The sequence below is a fragment of the Phoca vitulina genome, unplaced genomic scaffold (assembly GCF_004348235.1).
Source record: "Phoca vitulina isolate PV1807 unplaced genomic scaffold, GSC_HSeal_1.0 scaffold91, whole genome shotgun sequence".
In the NCBI taxonomy this organism is placed as follows: domain Eukaryota; kingdom Metazoa; phylum Chordata; class Mammalia; order Carnivora; family Phocidae; genus Phoca; species Phoca vitulina.
Genome location: NW_022589794.1, coordinates 1,614,322 through 1,636,886, shown reverse-complemented (window position 1 = coordinate 1,636,886; position 22,565 = coordinate 1,614,322). Strand labels below are relative to the sequence as shown.

General features: G+C 56.7%; 1 protein-coding gene across 4 annotated transcripts in view; it reads left to right on the top strand.

The window, feature by feature from the left end:
• STX2 (syntaxin 2) overlaps nt 1-22,565 on the top strand; it is a 185,475-nt gene that overhangs the window by 33,548 nt on the left and 129,362 nt on the right. For all 4 annotated transcript variants that reach the window (XR_004298352.1, XR_004298350.1, XR_004298349.1 and 1 more), the window contains exon 10: nt 14,627-14,739. The gene's annotated coding sequence lies outside the window, so the exon portion shown is untranslated. The remainder of the gene's footprint in view (nt 1-14,626; nt 14,740-22,565) is intronic.

The window sequence follows — 22,565 nt, the reverse complement described above, 5'->3', positions numbered from 1 at the left end:
TTTTTTCTTTCTTAACATATATTGCATTATTTGTTTCAGAGGTACAGATCTGAGATTCAACAGTCTTGCACAATTCACAGCGCTTACCAGAACACATACCCTCCCCAGTGTCCGTCACCCAGTCACCCCATCCCTCCCACCCCACCCCCCACTCCAGCAACCCTCAGTTTGTTTCCTGAGATTAAGAATTCCTCATATCAGTGAGGTCATATGATACATGTCTTTCTCTGTTTGACTTATTTCGCTCAGCATAATACCCTCCAGTTCCATCCACGTCGTTGCAAATGTAGAGCCCCTGCTTTGAAGTGTGGTGCAGTCCTTCTGATTTCGGTAGACGTTAACGTACCGCTTCCCCGGGGACCCAGGAGGAGGGCCCACAAACCTAAAGTTGAAAATTTCCTTTGGGGATGCCCGGCCGGCTCAGTCTGAGGAGCGTGCGACTCTTGATCTCGGGGTTGTGAGTTCGAGCCTCACGTGGGTGTAGAGATGACTTAAAAATAAAATCTTTAAAAAAAAGAAAAGGAAAATTTCCTTTGTTTTATCAGAACGCACCTTAACGTTGCTTCACACCCCTTACAGTGTGTTGTTCAAGACCGGAGGTTTCAGATAACGTGTTACCCATATGGCTGCAGTACTTAGCTTTGCGTGCCGGCCCTCCCCGAGGCTGATTCTGCTTTGTCGGTTCCTTCCTCGCTTTGTCTTTTTGCGGCCTGACTTGCGTCTAGATCTGGGCGAACTCCCTCTGTGCTGTGCCCGTCCTGGTATCGCTGGTCGGTTCTGTTTCTTTACTTCCTGTTTGTGTTTCAAGCCTGCCTTCCTAAGGGTTGTCCCTTTGTCCGCGTAGGTGAGCGCCCAGCCAGTGATTTCACGGAGGTGGCCGGACCACCCCCAGCCAGGAGAGCGTCCCTTGTCTGCTGATGAATCTGAACGGAGTGGGGGTGTTGTCAGAGCTCAGGCTGTTCTCAGGCCCCCCTGGGCCCCCCGTGGTAGGTTCCATGGTGGGCGAGGTGCCATGTTAGGCAGGGTGTGCATGCATGCACACAGTCCCCCTGCCACCTCTCCCCTTCTCCGCCCTCCTCTTGCCCCACGTCCCGGAGGCTGACCCCTCGGACCACATCACCCAGGTGCTCGCCCTCTGATTTCTGGCCTGGTTGACGGATGGGGAGCACGAGGAGGAGGAGACAGGTGGGGTGTGTGTTCACCGTCCCGACCTTTCTTCAGGACCACGTACGTCTCTGTTAGTGGAGCTTGTTAGTAACAAAGGACCACAGACACACATGACCGACACGTGTTGTTCCCAGCTCTGGAGGTTGGACGGCCGAGATCAGGCTGCTGGCACCAGAGGGTGAGGGCCTTCCTCCCAGGGGCAGACTTCCCTGTGTCCTCATGTGGCAGGAGGGCGGGGGCTCTGTGGGTCTCACGTGAGGGCACAAATCCCATTCATGGGGGCTCCACCCTCATGACCCCATCACCTCCCAAAGGCTCACCACCTAACATCGTCACACCAGGTGTTAGGATTTCAAGATGAGAGTTTGGGGGACACACACATTCAAACCACAGCAGCGGGGTCGTCACATCCTGATCACAGTTCCCACCACGCAGGGACCCCAGCTTCCCTGGCCTCTGAGAACTCTGCGATTCCCCGCCGGTCTCTGCACCCCCTGGCTCGCAGCATCTGTGTGCGTCCTGCCCTTATCTCTGAGAGGGGCCCTTTCTGAAACATCTCCTTGCGTGAACTGTTATAAGGTCTGTTTCTTGTGGGGGCCCCGGCTGGGACAGACGGAAGCAGGGCTGCTGGCCAGGTGCTTGGCCCAAGCAGACGGCTGAGTGGAGGCGCCTTCTGCTCTGAGGGGCAGCGGGGAGGGGATGCTCGGTGGCCAGTAACCGAGAGCCGTGCTTTGTCAGCGGCGAGTCTGAGGTCCCTGTTAAACATGGAGTCAAGAAACTAAGCTGGCCTAGAGACCGGAGCTTGGGAGAGGGCGGGTGGCCTAGATCGGGAAGCCATCAGCACACAGAGGGTGCTCAGGCCGAGGGGACAGGACAGACGGGACGGCACAGGAGGGGTCTGTTTATGGCTTCTGCCGTCTGTTCTGCAAACCCCGTGCCTGCGATCTGTCACCCGCCATTTCCAGCCCAACAGGTGTTGGGAGGCAGGACCTTAGGGCTCACTCACTGTTTCCACTGGCCTTCACTTTTGTCACACACGCCAGTGATCTTGTTGGTAGCCCGACACTTTGCACATCTGAAATTGGGATGTCCGGGGGGAGGCTCCACACCAGGCCTTTGCCACTTACCTGCTAGGTGATTATGGGTACGTTCAAACCCGCAGGTCCAGCTTCCTCCTCTGAAAATGTGGGGATTGGAAGAGTTGACCTCCAACCCCCCGCTCCATTAGTTCGTGGAGGCGCCAGCAGGTGAGGCTCAGGAAGGCCCTGGAAGGCTCCTCGTGGAAGGAGGCAGAACCAGTATATGGTTCAGGATGCTCGTGGCTGCAGGAACAGAAAACCCAGTTGAAATGGCTTGAAGAAGGAAGATTTAGGATTCCACAGAATAAGAAATTTGGAGACAGGACTGTTCAGACGTGGTTAATTCTCTGAGTCCGTATCTCAGGCTCCTCATGGTCACAAGATGGCTGCCAGGGATCCAGGCACAGACTGTTACACAGTGTCCACAGAACAGAGAAGAACGGGGAGGATTTTCCTCCATGTCCCATTTTACTAAATGTCCAGGCCTCCCCAGCCCTGCCCCTGGAGACTTTCCCTAATGTCTCAGTGGCAGAATTGGACACACGCCCACTCCTACGTGGGCTAACAGGAGAAACAGTCAGCTTTGGTCAAGCACGACCGAGCTGGGGGTCGGCTGCTGGCTCCCTGTACCAGGTCGTGTTCTGACGGGTGAGATGGCAGGGGAGCCGGCGGGGGCCTCTGTCCCACGGGGATCGCGGAAGTGAGACTATGGGCAGGACACGGAGCAGGACCCTGCATCGGAGGCTGCCCACGAGCAAGGAATAGGCCCCGACAGTACAGCCTCCTTAGTGATTGTTTTCCCAGTTAAAATCCAGTTTCTTTAATTTGTTGAGATATCCTTGATGAGTTTTGTCAGAGTCCGTGTTTGGATTTTTTTAAAAAGATGATCTCCAACGCTTGCAAATTGGTAGATTTTCACGTGGCCAGATTCCCGCTTCTCTCCTTGCGAGCTAGAGGGTGATTCGGCGTCGTCGTCAATGCCTCAGACTTTGGAGCCAGACTTTCTGGGTTTGAATCCAGACTCTGCTGCTCACTTGCTATGTGATCTTGAGCAAGTTACTCCCCCACTCTGTGCCTCCGCTTTCCCGTCTCTTAAATGGGATCGCTAGGAGGTTTAATGGGTCCTAAGGGTGCCATGCTTGGATTTGTACCTGACACGTAGTGAGCGTGTGTGCTGATCTTATTATGTGGCTTTGCTCTGGTTAGTTGAACTTTCTCATTGTGGAACAGGAATTTGGCTTTACCTTTGTATTTAAACAAAAGGCCTATTAAAGTCATTTCTCCCAGATGGGAAAAAAAAACCCTTCCCTCCAATGATGAATTCCTAAACAGGACTGTCCATAACTAGAAAAGATTACCAAGTGTGTAAGTGTGTAAGCGTAACAGCTAATCCCTGGTTCTGGCGACCGCATACCCAGGAGCAGGTATCCTGTCATGTCGGCAGCACGGGGCCATGACCCCCCACCTGCAGCCGTCGAGGCCGCCGGGCGGGGACCCAGCAGGTGGCCGACGTGGTGCGGCGGGGGCAGGATCAGGTGCCCTCCCTCCTTCTGCAGGGGGCTGTCTTGTCCTCAGGGGCGAGCCCTCTGCTGTCCGGGCGCCGCATCCAGGACCTGGGACGGGGCCCTGAAGGCAGAGGGGAGGTGCTGCTGAGCCCAGCCTCTGTCCTGGGATGGCGAGCCTGCAGGTGGGGCCCGGGGGCGGAGGGGCTGCGGCCCGTCCCCGTGGCTCCTCCTGGGGTCGTCCCTGCTGGAGGAGATTTTTGGGCTTGGTTTCCATTTGTAGATAAGAGTGAGGGTTTGCTTGCCCGCCCCCCTCCCCCCGTCTGTGGCATCAGAGCCGGTCAGTGGGAGGATGTGGCAACGACTCTTCCTGTGTCTCGTCCGAGAGGGGTTGTCACGGGGCCGTGGACGTGTGTGCCCACTGGACCGGGACCCCAGGCATGTGCTGTGTGATGCCGAGACATCCCGGGGGGTACAGAGCTGGGGGCTGGAGGTGGGCAGCCGGATCCGGACCGCACATGGGCAGATGGGGGCATCCTCCTCCCCAGCCCTTGCTTCATGGATTCTTGGGAGACACTTCTCTGGAGAAGATTCGGGGACATCTGTGCTTCTGAGCTGTGCAGTGGGCGTCCGGACAGCGATGTACGGGGGGAAGGGAGGGCGGGCTGTAAGCAGGCTGCAGGGGAGGGGTGGGAGGGCCCCTGCTCTCCCCGCTGCCCCGCCCCAGCTCACTCCTGGTGCTTTGCAGATGGAGTTCTGGGTCCTTCCGTGTGAGCTTCGGGTGAGGAAGCACAGCCCCCGACCCTCCGTCTGAACACTCGTGCGGAGGCTTCACCTGCGTCTTAGCTTGTGTTCTTCCGGTGGGAAATGGGGATATTCTGCCTCCTCCCCGCCAACAAAGACGTAGGACGCTCCCCCTTCCTTGTTTTCACGAAACAAGCAGCTCATTGGCTCCACAGGTATGCAGAGGACCCCTGCATGCCAGCCGCGTTCTGTGTGCTGGGCACAGGGTGGTGAGCCGTCTGGGGAAAGGGTCTGCGCCCACAGGGTCATCCTCTCGAGGAGTGGAGAGGTAGACAGTGTAGGGTCCTGGGTGTGGTGGATGCCTCAGAGGGGGACAAGGGGCCTGAGTGTGGGCACCATGCGCTGGCATGTAGGGTGGTTCAGGATATCGGACTGAAAGGTGATACCCAGGTGGTGGCATGAAATAGGGGAGCGTGGGATCCATTTGGATTCTGGGGGAGGAGTTTCCAGGCTGCAGAGGCAGCACGTGCAAAGGCCCTGTGGCGGGAGGTGAATCAGAGACAATAGTCTGTGCGCTGGGGGTGGGGGTGGGGAGCCCATCACTCAGCACCTTGTGGGCCTTCGCAGGGACTCTGGCTCTCACTCCGACAGAGATGGGAGCGTGGAGGGTCGTGTGTAGATGGTTGGTCCGGCTTTCATGTGCTGAAGGCATGGTGCTGACTCCGGTGTTGAGGAGGTTACGGCAGTGCCCTTTACAGACGACAGAAGGTCTATGAGATCTCGATGCCGTGTAGGGAGATCCTCAGATGCCCAGTGCTGGCCACGGGCCCGGGGCTCGGGGGCTCTGGTTCAGGGCACTTGCTGAGGCTGGGGCCCACGCTGGGCAGCTCCTTGCGGTCACAGAGGTCGGCTGGAGCAGGACGTGTGGCCCATGCCCTCCCACCTGCTGTCCGTCTCGCTGGGAAGCGGGATCCCAGCCGGGTACAGAAGCCATGCGGGCGTCCCCTCCTGCTGGGGACGGTGACCCGTGGGACTGACTGCGCCTCAGAGCTCCGCGGTCTGGCTCCCGGGAACACACGTGACAGCACAGAACCGGACAGTCCCCGGTCCCCGGGGTTAGCAGCTGGGCCCTCTCCGTGGACAGGCCGACGGCCCTCGGCCATGTGCACTGCCCCACGTCTGGGTTAGAGAGAGCCTGGTTCCCACGCTGCACCTGTGGAAGGGGATGGAGGGAGGGAGGTCCCCATCCGCAGAGGAAAACACGGGGAGTGAGGCTCAGGGAGATCAAGAGCCAGGGAAGGGGGACCACAGGGGGACGGGAGGTGTGTCTCTGGGGCCACGGGCTGGGCAGGCCCTAGCGAGGTTTCCAGGGGCTCGGGACCTGGGGTGTTAGGAAAGACCGGTAAAGCGGTTGCCACGACTTCTCCGTAAATCTACAGTGTCTCCAAAATAAAAAGTAGATAATGAGTCAGATGTCCCAAAACTTTTGTAAGAAGCCAGCCTGGAGGTGGTGGCCAAGCGCGTCCCTGGGTGGCCAGCCCCAAGGGGCCGATTAATGCGTTTCTTCTTGAGGATTTTCCACATTCTGTTCTGTAGAATTTCCTTTCAGAGGAAAGACTGAGCAGCTCTTATCGAATGAATGAGCACAACCCAAACCACTGGTGACACAGCCAGGGTCCCTGGCCTTGGCCACCTCGCTGGGGCGCATGGATTCATCTCTACCTCGTGCGATGCCCGCAAGGCCCAAGAGCAGTCTGGACCCCTGGTCCGAGCCACACACAACGTCCCCACCTCCCGGCATCCGGGGAGAGTGATGGACTATGATCGTTCACCTGAACAGGGTGCACCGAGGTCCTCGTGACCTTCCTAGGGACAGGATGCACGTCTGCGAACAGCAAGGGGATGACCTGCGGTGCCCTCAGGTCCCTGCCCAATATGTTCCTTTGTTTAAAATCCTGCTCACTTGCTCTTTTCACATTTTCCTGATTAAGTTAAATGCATCTGTAGGAAAAAGATGGGGGCATTGCCTGGGACCCCTTTGCAGAATATCAAAAACCTGTAGGAAGCGACACATTTATCTAAGAAAACCAGCAAGAGACCCAGACCTAAGAGAAATCCGAGCCAGATGCAATGTGTGGACGGTGTTGGGATCCTGGTTTGAACCAAACCCACTGGAGTGTTTCTGAGATAACCAGACGAACTTGAATTTGTACTGGGTACAAATATAGGCTGATAGAAGGAATCGCGTGCTATCATGTTCATAAAAGTCTGTGTCCATTTTCAAAAGAGCATCCTGAATATTGTCTCCACCACATTTTCAAAGAGCCCGAAGCAGAACAACTAGCAAGGGAGTATTGCGTCTTGTTGGTGTCAGAAGGAGGGGGTGACTCTTGGCATTGGTCCGAGTGACACCCCGAGTGGTGCATTCATGTTCGGGGTGAAGGAGGCCAGCAGGGGCTCGCAGGATGGGTGGTGGCTGAGTTGGGGAGGGGAGGGGTGAGTGTCAGAGCGTGGGGGGGGACAGGTGTGCAGGCGGGCCCTGGTGAGGGTATCGGGGGGTTGTGGGGGATCCCCGTTAGGTTTGGGAGAAGGCAGCCTAGACCAGGGAGGCAGGAAGGGCTGAGAAAGAAGGAGGCGCCGTCTGGGAATTCAGGAGCGTGGAGGAAGAGGCTGGGTTGCCAGAGTCAAGGCCGGAGGTTAGGAATCGACTTTTACCTCCTGAAAAGTAGAGAAAGGAAGGGGACCCTCATCTGAAGTGAGCAAAAGGGTTTTGGCAGCCAAACATTTAAAAAAAAAATAGTGGTAAAAGGGGCGCCTGGGTGGCTCAGTCGGTGAAGCGTCTGCCTTCGGCTCAGGTCATGATCCCAGGGTCCTGGGATCGAGCCCCGCATCGGGCTCCCTGCTCAGCGAGGAGCCTGCTTCTTCCTCTCCCACTCCCCCTGCTTGTGTTCCCTCTCAAATAAATAAAATCTCTAAAAAATAATAAAAATAATAATTGTGGTAAGATGCACACAACATAAAGCTCACCATTTTGATCATTTTTCAGTGCACGGTTCAGGGGCGTTGGGCACATTCCGTCCCCCCATTGTCTTTGGGGTTTTGCAGCAGCCCAAGCTGAGTCTGTTCCCCCCCAGTGGCCCCCAGCTCCCCGCACCTGCAGGCGGGACCCAGAGACAGGCCCTGAAGTCCCCGCAGTGAGGAGGCGCCGTCCGGCGGGGACCGCGTGGGGCTGGGGGACCTTCCGTTGACTCCAGACACAGGGGCCCCGGGAAAAACTCATACTTAGGTTCTGGCAGATTCATCAGGAAGAAATCGTAGACTTCCTTGCTTTGTGTGGTGGCACAGTTTTTAAAATATTCATCTCACATTAACTCCTGTTTACTTGTGATTTTAAAAAACGGACCCATCGTGGGCATTGCGTGTTCTTTGACTCCCCGCCACGGAATCTTTCGTATCCAGCTATACCGCAAAACGAAGTTTTTGGGAGCCCCCGAGACGGCCGTCCAGTGGGACAGACACGGCCCCGTGTTTTAAGGGAGAGGCTCGCGACCACTGCTCGACTCCCCTGGCTGGAGTGTGAGCACATGGAGGGGAGCCACGTCCTCCCCCCACACTGCAGCCCTGCGGCCCACGTGGCGCACCCGCCAGACGCCCAGCGGCGTCCCTGAGGGGCTGGGGGCCTCGGGCTTCTTCCCGCGGCACCGGGGAGGGCGGCGGCTCTCGGGGGGCCGGCTAGTGTGCGCGAGGGGCTGGCGGGGGGAGAGCCCCACTCTGGGTCTCGGTGCTCACGCGTGTTCTGAGGCAGGTGGGGGCATTGCCTGGGACCCCTTTGCAGAATATCAAAAACCTGTAGGAAGCGACACATTTATCTAAGAAACCCAGCAAGGATTCATGCCTTTATTCTTTTAAGCTAAGAATCTACATGTTTGGGTCTCAGATGTGTAGATAGGATTGTCTCCTGTCACCCGGATGCTCACCCTTGTTCATTTCTAGGTAGTATTTTCAGTGTTGATGTCCGGCTCACACAAGTGTCAGTAAGAGGGGTTCTTCCAAGTACGCGGGAGGGGTTGGTTTGCTTGTTTGGAGAAAACCCAGATCCAACAGGGGGTTAAGAGGACTTTTGAGTGGATGGAGATAAACACCATCATTCTGGTAGAAAGACAAATATCTTAGGAGCAATTTTTTTCCTCCCAATTTTTGAAAATGTCACCCAGTGATTCTCAAATTCATCTAGGTAGAATGAAAAGGAGGTTTCTCACCAAAAAAGGCTAATAAGGAAAGACCTCCCATAAATAACATTGAAATGCATTGTGACATAGTAATAAATACGGTTCAGCGTGGTGTCAAATCTGCGAAGACCGACGGCAGAGAATAGGAAGCGGTGAGGAAATCGTTGGAACCTTCTAGCAGCGGTGTGATGACCTGTGGCCCGACCCCCCCCGCGGCCGTCCCCCGTCCTGGCGTGCATCTGCTGGTCTGCGCAGGACCATCTGGTTCGCATCCTTGCTGCCCGAGTGCAGCCCTGTGCCTCAGTTTCCTTAACCGCGGGTCGGAGCTGATCGTGACGGCGGCACCCGCCTTGCGGAGTGCGGTTGAACGCGCTCGCTGTAAGCGTTTGGGGGAGTCCTGCTGTAGTCGTGGGAACAGTAAGCACCCGGCAAGGACTGTTTTCCACTCTACTTTGGGATTCTGTCCGAGTTCCACAGACTTACTATTATCCTATATTTGTTTTTGTTGAGGGGAGACTCACGTAAATTAGACATTTTATTCACAGTTTAAAAGTGAGTAAGTCGTTGGCAGTCTGGGTTGACAGAGCTGTGCGGGGACCACGCGCGGGCCCTCCAGTCGCCCCCGGGGGCGCCCCTCAGCTGTCACCGTGCCCCCGGCCTCCACTAACCTGCCGTTTCCGCGGGTTTGCCTGCTGCCGTGTGTCTTTCTGCACCGGCTTCCTTCACGGCCCATCCACGGGGAGCGCGTGTTAGCGCTCCATCCCTCTGTGGCCGAATATTCCTGTCGTAGGGATAGACCAGCACGGGGGGATCCCCAACCTCCCCAGGGGCGTCTCATTCCAGCCAGGAGTGAAAACACGTTCCGTGGAGTTGGTTGCATGGTCGCTCACTGGGGTAGGAGACTCAGTACCCGCCACAGCCTTTGGCCCTCCACCTGACGTCCTCTGGGCCCGTTGGCAGCTTTCTGCCCACCCGTTGGGGGGACCGCGTGGGCTTGCGTTGCCCTTGAAGGAGAGCCGTGACCGAGCGTTGGCTGGCTCCGCGCCCCAGCGATCCCCTCCGGCCACTCTCCTCCGGCCGTTCCATCAGGGCCTCCCTGGACTCCTCCACACCTGCTGCTCTCCGAGCCTGGAGGTCTAGATCGTTCGCGGCTGGTTCTTCCTCAGCCTTCGGGTCTTGCTTACATGTCCTGCCCTCCGACCACCCTCTCCCCTTCTGCCGATCACCAGGGCTCGCGTGCCTGTTGGAAGTCTGTGGCCTCCCCTCCCCTCTGGAACAGAAGTCCATGAGCGAGGTAGGCGCTGCTTCTGCCTGGTTCGCCGTGGTGCCCCCAGCCCCGAGTGCAGGACTTGCCGGGACCTGTCCAGGGCCGTGCTCCTGAAGATCTGGGACGGACGGACGGACAGAAATAGTATTAAGCCTTCTCTTTGCATTTCCTAGTTTTCCTCTCTGTGTCTTCCCTCTACACCTGCCACGTGTAGCTAGTAAAGTAAAACAAAGTAAAGTAAAAAACCCAGGTGAGCAGGCGCCCGGCTTCTGTGGCTGCCCATCGGACGCGGAACTCGTCCACCATCACGGCAGGTGCGGGGGCAGCGTGGGGACCCCCAGGATAGGGCAGACACGGCCTCTGTTCATCTTTCTGTCCCCAGGCGTCCCCCGCCGCCCCCTGCAGAGCAGGTTCTCCGTGGTGGGTCGGGGAGTGAAACGAGGAGCCGCGAATGGGCAAAGGTGGGATTGATGGTGCAGGCCCCCCCACCCCCACCCCCACCCCGCACCTGGGAGACAGCGCCACCTGGTGGACCTGTTTGTGTCTGCAGTCGGCTGGGAGCGTCTGCTCTGTCCGGCCGCCCAGCAGGTGGATGGTGTTCAGCAGCCACCTCCCAGGCGCCGCGTCGGCAGGAGGGCCGTGTAGACGGATGGGGCAGGACGCTCTTGCTCACAACATGCGCTCCTGAGGTGCAGACGGACTCTGAACGGTCCAGGGGTGTCTCTGTTTTGCAGGGGAGGGGGGCAGGGAGGCGCACTGACCACTCCAGAGCTCCAGACCATCCGCTCACTCGTTCATTCACCAGATAACGACTGGACCCACGTGGAGATGTGCCCCTGCCCCCCCCTGGCCCCTCGACGGGCTGCTCTCTGCACAGACCCGGGAAGCACCCTGTTCTCCTGGGGGTCAGAGCCGGGGGTTTCTGGGCCGGCAGGCAGAGTCAGGGTCTGCCCAGTCCGCTTTCTGGGGTGGGACCAACCCTTTAAATCAGGGCGGCGCTCTGTGGGGGCAAGGGCAGCTGCTGGTGGCAGGACCGGTGAGGACGGTGAGCTCAGAGCCGCCGTCCAGGCTCGTCGTCTTGGTCGCAAGTGGGCCTGGCATGGTTGGTGGGGACAGGCAGTGTCCTGCCCTCCTTCCTGCCAGGGTCAGGCAGGTGACGTTCCCAGCTGGCGAGAGGCGAGCAGGAGATGCCGGGCAGGCTGGGCTCCCGGTTTCCGGCCTGCAGGAAGTGAGGCAGCGTTCTTGGAGCCACGGAAATGGGGCCACGTGCTGGGAATGGTGGGGCCGGGAGACGAGGCCCCAGGGCCCCGGTGAGTCCCCATGCCTGGCGCTGAGCACGGGGCCCGTTTCACAAGGGGAGAGTGGTGAGCCCGCTGGTTTCAATCCCAGTTCATACAACCAGCCACCGTCCAGACCGACGCTTCCTCTCTGAGGGGACAAGAAGGGAGAGGTCGGGACGGCAGGTCATTTGTGGAAGGGCCGGTGGGGTAGGAGAAGCGAACGGGCCAGTCGGTGTTGTGGGCTCACCTGTCCCCTAAAATGTGAAGTTCAAGGTCTAGCCCCCGTAGCTGTGCTTGGGACCTAGTTTGGGGGTGGCGCCTTTGCAGGTGAAGTTAAGGCTAGGTCACTGGGGTGAGCGGGTCCTGATCCAGTGACTGGTGTCTTCACGCGAGAAAGGACTCAGACCCGTCCATGCAGAGGACACACACGGGGAGCGGCCCCTGAGGCCGACGCAGAGACAGGAGTGATGTGTCCACACACCCAGGGCCACGGGCACTAGCAGCTGGAGAGGAGCCGGGGCTGGGCCCCACGTTGGAGCCTCCAGAGGAACCGGCCGGCCCACCCCTGACGCAGGGCCGTGGGGGACGCTTCTCTGCTGTGTTCAGCCCTGGCATGTGTAGACTCCCTCGGCCACTCTCCAGTTTGCACTGTGGCTCCGTGGACAGGAGGCACCCGGGGATGCCGACGGGCAGCTAGAGTCCCCTCTGTTGTCTGGGGATCAAGCTACCCTGGGGCCCGCCCCCCAGGGCCTCCCTCATTTGCTCCATGTCGCTCAGGGCTCGGGGTTCTGCAGGCTAAACTCTGGGGTCAAAGGGCATGAGCCGAAGGAGGGAGTTTTTGGCCAGCATGACTGAGAGGTCCAAAGGGTAGCCCCGGCTTCAGCCCGGCTGGACCATAAAGCCCAGCTCCGCGCGGGGTCCAGGCCCCCAGTGCCCGCCCTGAACGCTTCACGTTCTCCTGGGTATCCTGCTCAGCAGCTTCTCTGGGGCACCTGCTGCTCGGGGCTGGTGTCCCCATCCGTGTAGACGCTCACAGAGACCCCTCCTTTCCCAGACGGCACCAGGAAATTCTGGGGCTGACTCTCACGGGAAGACTTCGGGGACATGCGGGGTCCTGTGCTCGGCCTGGAGCTGGGGAGTGGGGTCAGCACCCCCTGGTTCACGGATGGAGCGGGGCAGAAGCTGGTTCCCAAAGGAAAGAGGGACAGTGTGTCCTGAAGACAGTTGGATGGATACTTGGTGCAAGTTTGTGCACCCAGATTCATGTGCTGAACCCCAACCCCACGTGTGATGGTGTCGGGAGGTGGGGGCTGGAGGAAGGGATGAGGTTATGAGGGTGGGGCCCCATGCGGGGATTAGCGCCCTCCTAAAACAGACCCCAGAGAGCTCCCTGCCCCAGGGCCATGCCAGGACCCAGTGAGCATGCAACCACAGCAACCCTGTCCTCACCCCTCGTGACTCGGGGGCTGACCTCGCTCAGGGGTGGCTGGGGCGGGGGCCACCTGGAGGCCTCTTCCCCCCTGTTGGGAGGTTCCTGGTGGCCGTCCCTGGGACCCGGATGGAGCACCTGCGCCTGGCCTCTCTGTGTGGCCTGGCTTCCACGGAGCACGGGGGTGGACCCCAACGTGAGCGTCTCGGGAGGACCGGGCAGGAGCTGTTCTCCTCGCTGACCCAGGACTCACACAGTGTCACCTCTGCGTGGTCACTGGCCTGCACGCATTCGAGTGCCGGGAGCAGAGACCCCACCTCGGATGGCAGCCGTGGGGACATCCTTGTAAGGAGACCCCAGGGGGCGCGGCCAGTGGTGCAGACAGGATCTGTCTGGAGTGCTGGGTGCTGGTGGTGCTCAGGACCCCATGCGGCCCGCTCTCTCCAGCAGCATCCATGACCCTTGCTGGGGAACGCCCGTGGGGGTAAACGGCACCCCGGCTGCGAAAGCTTATGTCCAAGTACGAAGCCGCCGGACCCGTGAGTGTGACCTTTGGGGGAAGGGTCTTTGCAGACGTGATCACGTCAGGATGAGGCCCTATCCAGTGGCTGGCGGCCTCCTAGGAAGGGGGTTTGCCGAGATCGTCACGTTGGGACGAAGGCTCTGTGAGGGGGGAGGCAGGGAGGACAGTGGTGCTTCGTTAGTTAGCCCGGCGAACAAGGACAGCGCCTACGCTTTTCCGAACGCTGCAGTCCTCTGAAGAGCTTTCCATAGCGCCTCCTTGTTCCCAGGGCTCTGAATCCCTCGTGGGCTGTCGGGGCCCCCCAAGGACGCCGGGCCACGTCCCACTCCCTGATGCCGCTGCTGTCCCCGCACGCACGTGGGCCCTGCAGCTGTCCAGCCCCCCGTCTCCTGACTTCAGATCCCGCCGCTCGGGGGGCCCTCGGTGCTCGCAGTGCGCGAATCCCGTCGTCCCTTCAGCACTCAGTATTGTGGTTATGTCTCCCTGAGACGCACTGGACCTGTTTTTTCCAACATCGAGAAGAGCAACCAATACGTATTCATTGTGGAGAAGTCCCTGTACGTAGGCAGCGAAAGGTCTAAAACCCTTTCGCCCTGAGTCAGGGATTGTTGACCGTCTTCGCAGACCTTTTAGAAAAGTAATTGGATCACGTTGTATGTACTACATGTAACTTCAACGAGCATCTACTGTGAACACCCTTCTGTGTTGAGAAATAGATCTACAAAATCTACAAAAAAGGAGATTACAGTATCCCATGCATGGATTCGCGGTGTGTCCTCAGGCTGGTCCGTTCTTCCTCCCTCCCTCCTTCCCTTCTTGTAAATAGTACTGCAAAAAAAACCCCATTTTTTCTTGACATCGTGAAGATGTTTGGCGTGTTGTCAACGTGCTGTTAAGAAACTTGTAAAATCACGTATCCCCTGCTCGAGGCTCTGGCCCTGTTGAAGCCTGTTTGTATGTCTTTCTTTTTTTGCCTTTCTTAATTGTTGATTTATGTCCTTTGTTTCTGTTGGGTGTTTTTGTTGTTGTTAGCTACTCCTTGTATGTTAGGGATCTCTGTTATCAACTCCTCTGTTTGATCCCAGCGCCTGGAATGATGGTTTAACCACAGCTCTCAACAAGAACTTAGGATTTCTGTATGCCAGACACCGTCCTAATGGCTTCATCCTCCTGAGAGCCGCGGGAGACAGGTCCTGTCTTCCTCCTCCCCATCCTACAGGCGGGGAACTTGCCTAGCACCTCGCCTCGTGTTTCTGGGTCTGGAGGTGGCAGAGCTGGGACCCCAACCCCGAGCCCTTGGCGTGCACGCCTGCGTTCTCGAGCACAGCACACCCCCGCCGTGCTGAGCTGTCCTCAGACATGTCTCCTGTGCACAATGAACACGTGTGCTTGTTTGTGCCCCACAGCCTGCGGCAGCCACCCTCGGCCGGCCTTCGTGAGGACACCTTTGCCGGAGCGTCCCCTTCCGAGCGGGCAAAGCCAGGCCCCGGCCCCTCCGGGCTCTGCTGGGAAAACCCAGGTACAGTTTTCCTTTCTGTTGATGGTTCTCGAAGTGTGGTTCCTGGACCAGCTGCGTCAGCATCACCTGGGAGTGCATCAGAAATGCAGATCCCGGGGCACCTGGTGGCTCAGTCGGTTGAGCGTCTGACTCTTGATTTCGGCTCAGGTCGCGATAAGGGGTCATAGGATCGAGCCTTGTGTCAAGCTCCGTGCTGGGCGTGGAGTCTGCTTTAGATTCTCTTTTTCCCTCTGCTCCTCCCTCCGTGCGTTCTCTCTCTCTCAAAATAAGTAAATAAATCTTAAAAAAAAAGAAATGCAGATCCCTGGTCCCACTCCAGACCCGCTGACCCAGAGAGGGGACAGGTCAGCAACACGTGTCCCGTCCAGAATGCGGGTTATTCTGACGTGGGTCGAAGTTCAAGAGCTCCTGGTCTGTGTCAGCTCTGTCTTAGCCAGGCCGTCACCGAGTTCACTGTCCCCAAATCAAGCAAAACTCCCAGGCGGGCACACATTGCCCAGGTTGGGTCACCTTTGTGTCCCTGTGCCCACTAAGAAATGAGATGGGGTGACCACCCACCCAAAAAGTGCACACTGTGAGTTGGGGGAGGCTCCCCAGAAGGCGAGCAGGGAGCTGTTACAGGGTGGGCGGAGTGTGTGCTCGGGAGGGGACGTCGAGAGGGGTCCAGTACCAGGAGCTCGGAGCCCGGCGGGGGCCAGCTTCCCGAGCGAGGCCCCACCTTGGAGGGGCGCACGCTGGTTCTTCCAAGCACTGCAGCCACTCCGCCGTGTCCTGGCCCGGCCGTGACCACGTGACCGTGCCCCACGGACACTTCCCTGGAGACCTGGCCAAAGGCGTCGAGACCACGGTCCTCCTACCTGATTTGGGGCTGGGTTACCGTACATGTCGGTAGCGTGGGACCTACTTTTGTCCACGGAAATGAGTACTGTTACTGGAGAATAAGGCACGAATAATTAAACACAAAGCTTTCGGAGTCACTGCATGGTATTTAAATAACCTTCGGCTGAAGCCAACTTTTAAAACCAGTCTCCTTGAAGAATGAGGTGGAGAGTGAAGTGGGGGGAGCAGAGCCTAGACCAGGCGCTGGAAGGAAGCCGGGCAAGGCTCACATCCGAGTGGGCAGTAGCCTTCAGATGCTGAGATCTGGCTGCGTGTAACAAGCCACTGTTGCTGGATTTCTTGCGCCGTATATTGGGCTTTTTTAAATTCAGTATATATCTGTTAGAAGAATTAAAGGGAAGTGTGTTTTCTCTCATTTTTTTCTTCAAATATATGGTGCTCTAGGGTTGTTCTGCCTCCCAATTTTGATAGACATGTGAGTATGGGAAAGGTTTCATTTTATTCCAACCCGATGATAAATAAAACAGGCAGGCAATGGCTAGGGCCCAACCTCAGTGATGGGGAGGCAGCAGGGAGCGGTGTAGATTCGGCGAGGGGGGGCAAATGCAAGCCCCATCTGAAGATGCAGCCACTTCCCAACCCCAGCTCCAGCTCGCTCTGCCAACCAGTAACGTGGGGTCAGGTCCCAGCACCTCTGAGTTTTCAGAAGCTGGACATCTGGATCTTAATGTGAGCTTTCCTTGTTGCAACCGATTTAAGTTTTCAGAAAACTCCCTTATGTGGGTCACAGGTGGGGCAGACTGGGGGTAACCTCTGAATGGTGCCCAGGACGGGGAGAGTCCAGATAGGGGCACCTGTCCGTGGGAGGCGGGAGGCAGGGCTGCTGGTGGGAATGTGAAATGGGGTGGCCACTTTGGAGAACAGTTTGGCCTATTTCTTAAAAAGGTAAACATGGTCTTATCTGACCCAGAATTTACTCCTAGATATTTACCCAAGGGGAGTGAAAATGTGCATCCACAGAAAGACCTGGATACGAATCTTTGTGGCAGCATTTTCCATAGGAGCCCCAGACTGGAGACAGCCCACATGCCCACGGACAGGGGAGGGGGCTAAAGGAGACAGGGTCTCCACACTATGAGACACCACCCGCAGCCGGGGGAATGGACCGCTGGGCCACGCTCAGCAAGTGAAGGGAGCTGCTGACCGCAGGATTTCCTTCACACCAGGTTTCTTTCTTTTTTTTCTTTTTTTTAAAGATTTTATTTATTTATTTGAGAGAGAGAGAATGAGAGAGAGCACGAGAGGGAAGAGGGTGAGAGGGAGAAGCAGACTCCCCGCCAAGCAGGGAGCCCGATGTGGGACTCGATCCCGGGACTCGAGGATCATGACCTGAGCTGAAGGCAGTCGCTCAACCAACTGAGCCACCCAGGCGCCCTCACACCAGGTTTCTAAGACAGGCAAAGCGACCGAGGCCCCACGCAGATCAGCGGTTGCCTGAGGCTGGGGATGGGGACTGGCTGCAGGTGGGATGGGGCTTTCGGGGATGAGGCAGGGGCTGGGGAGCTGGGCTCTACCTTTACAGCAGGTGAATTGCATGGTGTGTAGATCACACCTCCATGTAAGTGCGTTCAAGCAGCCACGGTCATCCTTCCACGCAGGACTTGGGAGTGTGCATGGTCCTGAGGACACCTTCCAGACTTTTCTTGGCATTTGCTCGCGGCCTGCAGAGCACCGGATGGACAGCAGAGGGCGCTCCGCCACAGCCTCTGGGTCCAGGCTTTGCGCATAGCGGTGGAATGTGGCTTCTTTCTGTCCTTGGCAACTGTTTTCTTAAAAACCACGGGGTCAATAGAATCTGTGTCAATCAAATCCCATTTTCTCGCTGACCTGTGTGACCCTTTAAGAGCTGTTTATCACTGTTTCTGAAGGCGGGCCCCTCCAAACTTGCGGAGTCTGAACCGGCAGTACATGAATAATTCACAAACAATGGTTACCTGTAGGGCGGCCCTGCGTGAAGCATCACTGCCGGGAATGCTTTTGTCAGCCGGGGACCATTCAGGCCCTGAAAAGGATCCCCGACAGCGGGGACTCTGGTCAATAGGTGGGATAAAAGGCTGGGTCTGGGCTTTACTAAGCAAGGCCTCCTGAGAAGGTGGCTTTGGAGAGTTTCCCACAATGCTTAGTGGAGCCCAGTAATCCTGCTGGAGATGGGGGAGTGTGGGGCTGGGAGGAGAGGCTATATAGGTGACCGCAGCAGGAGCAGATGATTTAGAAGCCCAGTGGGAGTCTGAGCCACTCTGGAATTCCCAAGATTAAAAACACAAAAACAAACCACCTGTGCCACATAAATTTACTCGACGCCCCCGACAGCCGCTGGGTTAATAATCCTCCCTCCGTAAGCGGAGGGCCGCCGCGTGGTGAAGAGCGTGAACTTGCTTCTTCCGAGGTGCCAGTGGGATGGGGCTGGTGCTGGCCGTGTGGAAGGAAGACGGGCACCCGGGAGGAGGCGGTCCGGGGCTGCGGCGGCATGAACGGTGCAGCGCAGGGTCCGAGTGGATCCCTGCAGACCGTGGCGGGGCCGTCCGAGCCCGTGTGGCCCTCGCCCAGGGGACAGGATGCAGCTGTCAGGGGAGCGGTGTGGCTGGATCCCCCCGAGAGGTTGTCCTGCTGGAAGAAGCCGATTTATAAAGGGCCAGGCCCCCTGACATTCGGAATCAGAGAGCAAAGAAATGAAATAGTGCATCAAAGCGGCTTCCCCCTCAGCCGTCTTGATGGCAATTTTGAAACACGTGAAACACCTGAAAGAATCGTAGGACGCAGACACGCCCACCCTCTAGATGCTGCAATGAGTACTTTGCTGTATTTGCTTTCGCACAGATTTACCCACCTGGCCCTCCCACTGTCTGTGAATTCTTCATCTTATTACTATTATTTTTAATCAAAAACAGCTTTTCAGACTCTCAAATGCCCCACAGTTGAAAGCTGCTGGCTCGTGTTAGCATCCTAAAGTCTTTTCCGCTCCACTGGGTCAAGTTTGGATCCCATCTTCCTCACGGTAAGTGTCACAGGACCCGATGTTGCTCGCAAATAAACAACACGGTTTCTGCATGGCCCGCGTGGGGCAGGCGGACAAGACCAGCCCCGCTGAGCCGGCTGTCGGGAGCGCACAGCCCTCGCTCACTCCCGGGGGACGCCGGGAGGGCGAACGTTCTCCCAGCGCTCCGTGAGGCCCTGATCTCGGGGCCTTCCACGCACAGACCCCTCTCAGGCTCAGGCACACCCGTGAGGCCCCCGTTCCCCCGTTTTACAGATGAGGAGACCGAGGCATGGATTGTTCCGGCGGCTTGCCCGGGGCTGCACGCCTGGTCAGTGGCTGGTTTGCACATGCACCTGCACAGATGGAAGCAAACAGCTCTGAGTCTTAAAACCAGCGATGCCAGACGTCGGTGGGGATCTGAGGCAGAGGCTCCCCTCTCAGGATGCAGATCGATACGCCCTGCGAGGCAGTTTGACCACAAGAGCCACAGAAATGCCCGTGTCAGTTGGCTCAGTGCGGCCAACTTCACATCCAGGGACATTCACTGGGGACTCGGTGATGTTCCGGAATGTTTCTGTAAGGACAGTGTTCAAACACTGGGATTCAAAAGAAAAGCTTGTATAGCGGGGGAGTGTTGAGTAGCACAGATCGGGTTACAAACCAGACTCCAGGAGAAAGAAAGTAACGATAGTCTTCCTCTAATGTTATATGCGTATAGAAAATACGTATAATGAATTGAGTATGTGTAGACTACACAAAATGATCATATACGTAATAGAGTAAACTGGAAAGGTATGTACCAAAAATATGAACAGTAATTATTTCCAAGTGGGGCTCTCTGGGGGGAGGAGGTTATAGTTGCTGTTTCTCTTTGGGCTTGTTGGTATTTCCCACAGTGGGTGTGCGTTAATGGACCAGCTTAGGAATCAGATGCCGTCCCTCCGATCCCATAATTGAGGTAAAAGGGAATGCAAGCAGCTCAGTCTAAACTTTTTCTTATTTTTGAGTGCAAGGAGGCTTTGGGTGGGGGAGGGAATCAGCAGGTGGCACTAGAGGGTAGTGATCCTCTCAAGCTGTGGGCCTCGTGGGGGTGGCTGGGTGGGTGGGCAGGTGTGCGAGAGTCACAGAAGGGAGCAGTCCCAGGTCCCCGTGATGCAAGAGACCCGGTGGTGGGGCCGGCACAGGGAAATGCCGAGCTAGGCAAGGACAAAGTGCTACCATCAAGTACACCTGGGCACACCTAAGGCTTTATAAACCCCTGCCCTTAAAAATGGGATAATCTCAGACCCGTGTGACCCAGTGAAGAGGGAAATCCAGATGAGACGGAGAAGTGGTTGGTGGAGATAAACAGCGGACAGCTTTGCTAAGGATTTTGTGCAGCTCTATTTTCCCAGGGGAAAGAAGAGTAACCCGGGAGAACCAAGGGTGGACCTGGTTGGTCTAGACCCTTACTTGTGAGGAACGGTGATAGTAACAAGGATAACGTTGGGACAGGTGTGGTCTACGGGCGTGGCCACTCAGGCGCCTGGAGCTGGGTGTGGGACCCGGAGACGCATGGGTTGGGCCTCTCAGAAAAAATGGGATAGAGTTTTTCTCCATTAACGAAAACAGATAAATCTAGGTCAGCTAGATTCTAGAAACATTCACTGAATACCTTTGAAATGATGATGATGATGGTAATAGCAACTCTGATTATCGCCGTCGTTTCCGGAACGTGCTTCCCATGCTACTGCATCTCATTTCCAGCAGGCAGGTGCTGTGTCGTCCGCAGAGGAGGAACGGAATCCTATAAAACCAGAGCGACATTTGCAGGGTCACCCAAAGCTAGAATTGAGTGCACGCCAAACACGAGCCATGTGGAATCAGTCAGGATAGGTTAGCTCGTGCTGCTGGAACAAGCACACTGAAAATCTCAGCAGCTTGAAAATACCATGACTGCTCCCTCCTACCGTATGTCCGTCGCAGGACCCCTGGGTTCTGCTCATTGTAGCTCCCAGGGACCCGGGCTGACCGTCTTGGTCTTGTGTCTGTGGTTGTAGGGACCGGGAAAAGAGATCATGGAAGGCCACATGTGGGCCCTGAAAGCACTTCCCCGGCGCCGGCTCGGAAGAACTCCTCCCAGAGCGCTGGCCCGAGCGCGGCACGAGGCTCTGCTCGGGTCTGTAGAGGGTTGTAGCGAAGGGAAGGATGCATTATCTCCCTGAGCTCTCGCAAGGCCATGTGTTAGTACAGTGATTATTTCTCTTTTCCGTAAGAGGCAGCCGTTCGCACAGCACACTTTGGGAGTGGAGGTTATGTGGCTCACACTCGGCGCTGGTGGAGTCCAGAGCCCAGCTGGTAAGCTCCGTCACAGCCCCCAGAGCACCTGGCTGGTGAGCACGCTCCCGGAAGCATGCCTGCTGGGGTTTAATATCAACCTTTATCTGACATATATGCACATGACAGAAATATATCATTCCTCAGACATGTATTTAATAAGAAAATGTAAATTTTGGATCCCCAAATAACATTTTAAGCAAAATAAGTGTAAACAGTCTCAAAATACACTCAAAATGCCATCGGCAGAACCTCAAAATCGTGTGTTGGTGTTTTGGAAAGGCCGCCTCGTGTCAGCAAAAGGGCTGAGCACCTCATACCCCAGAGGTACTGCTTTCATATATATATATATATATATATATATATTTTTTTTTTTTTTTAAGATTTTATTTATTTATCAGAGAGAGAGAGACAGAGGCAGGCAGAGGGAGAAGAAGCAGGCTCCTTGCTGAGCAGGGAGCCCGATGTGGGACTCGATCCCAGGACCCTGGGATCATGACCTGAGCCGAAGGCAGACGCTTAACCGACTGAGCCACTCAGGCGCCCCAAGGTACTGCTTTGAAACCAACAGTTACAACGATGATGGGAAGCGTCTGATGGTCAGGAGGGATGTTTTATGACTTTCTAGCTACGAACATGACAGTCTGTCGCACGTACGTGGGAGTTCTGTTGATTCTTTCTTATGTTGTGGGAACTTGGTTGGGGCGTCTGGGTTGGCATGGAGCATATCCTAGCTTTTCCCATGTAAAATAATAGGAACTAGGTCTTGGAGGGGGGCGATTTCACATAGAGCTTCCGACTTCCAGGAAGGGATTGTTGAGACACTGAGTGAAACCCACCTGTGCAGAGAAGTGGCCTGTATGATCGAGTTGAAAAACTTCACAGATTCGTGAGTCCCTGACCCCAAATAAAGGACATGAGACAACAGGGCTGTGAATGTTTTGGAGGTGGTCCATCCAAGTTTAGGGAAGGACCAGACCACCTGTGAGGCTGAGGCGTCCCCGCGGACCCATGACTCCCGTGTGCGGCAAATCGGCGAACAGCACGTTGCCGTGTCAGCTCCCATTTGCAGACACATGTTGGTGATACACACCGATATTTAGCTTATGAAAGTACAATGTCAGGCCTTGGGGAAATCACTACGTGGAGCTCACAATCTCTAGCATTACCTTCTGCTTCTCACAGGCAGATGGAAGCAGGAAGCACCGAGTAGGGCGGCTGTTCCAAGCACAGATTGAGAACTTCTTTGCCCCCTTCCCCGCACAGGCAGCGCATCTCCGGGAGGGGAAGGGGCCAGTTCGGAGCTGCCGCATGGCCAACAGTCACAGATTGGATCAGCTTTCAGATTAGGGATGTGGAGGTCGGCTGAAGGTCAGAGGCGCAGGCAGGCCGCCCAGGGATGGCTCTGCCTCTTGCTCGGGGCTCAGGGAGGGTCTCAGTCCCCTGTCTCACTCTGGGGTATGGGCTGAAGGCAAAGCTGCTATCGAGGGCATGGTTCTGTGATGATGGCACAGCGGATGCAGAAGAGGAAGCTCAGCTGTGTAAACAACTTTCACACCTCTGATCCGGTCTACCCCTGAAGCTGCAAGGATGACCGTCAGGGAGGCCCGCCGCCCCGGGGTCCCCAGGATCT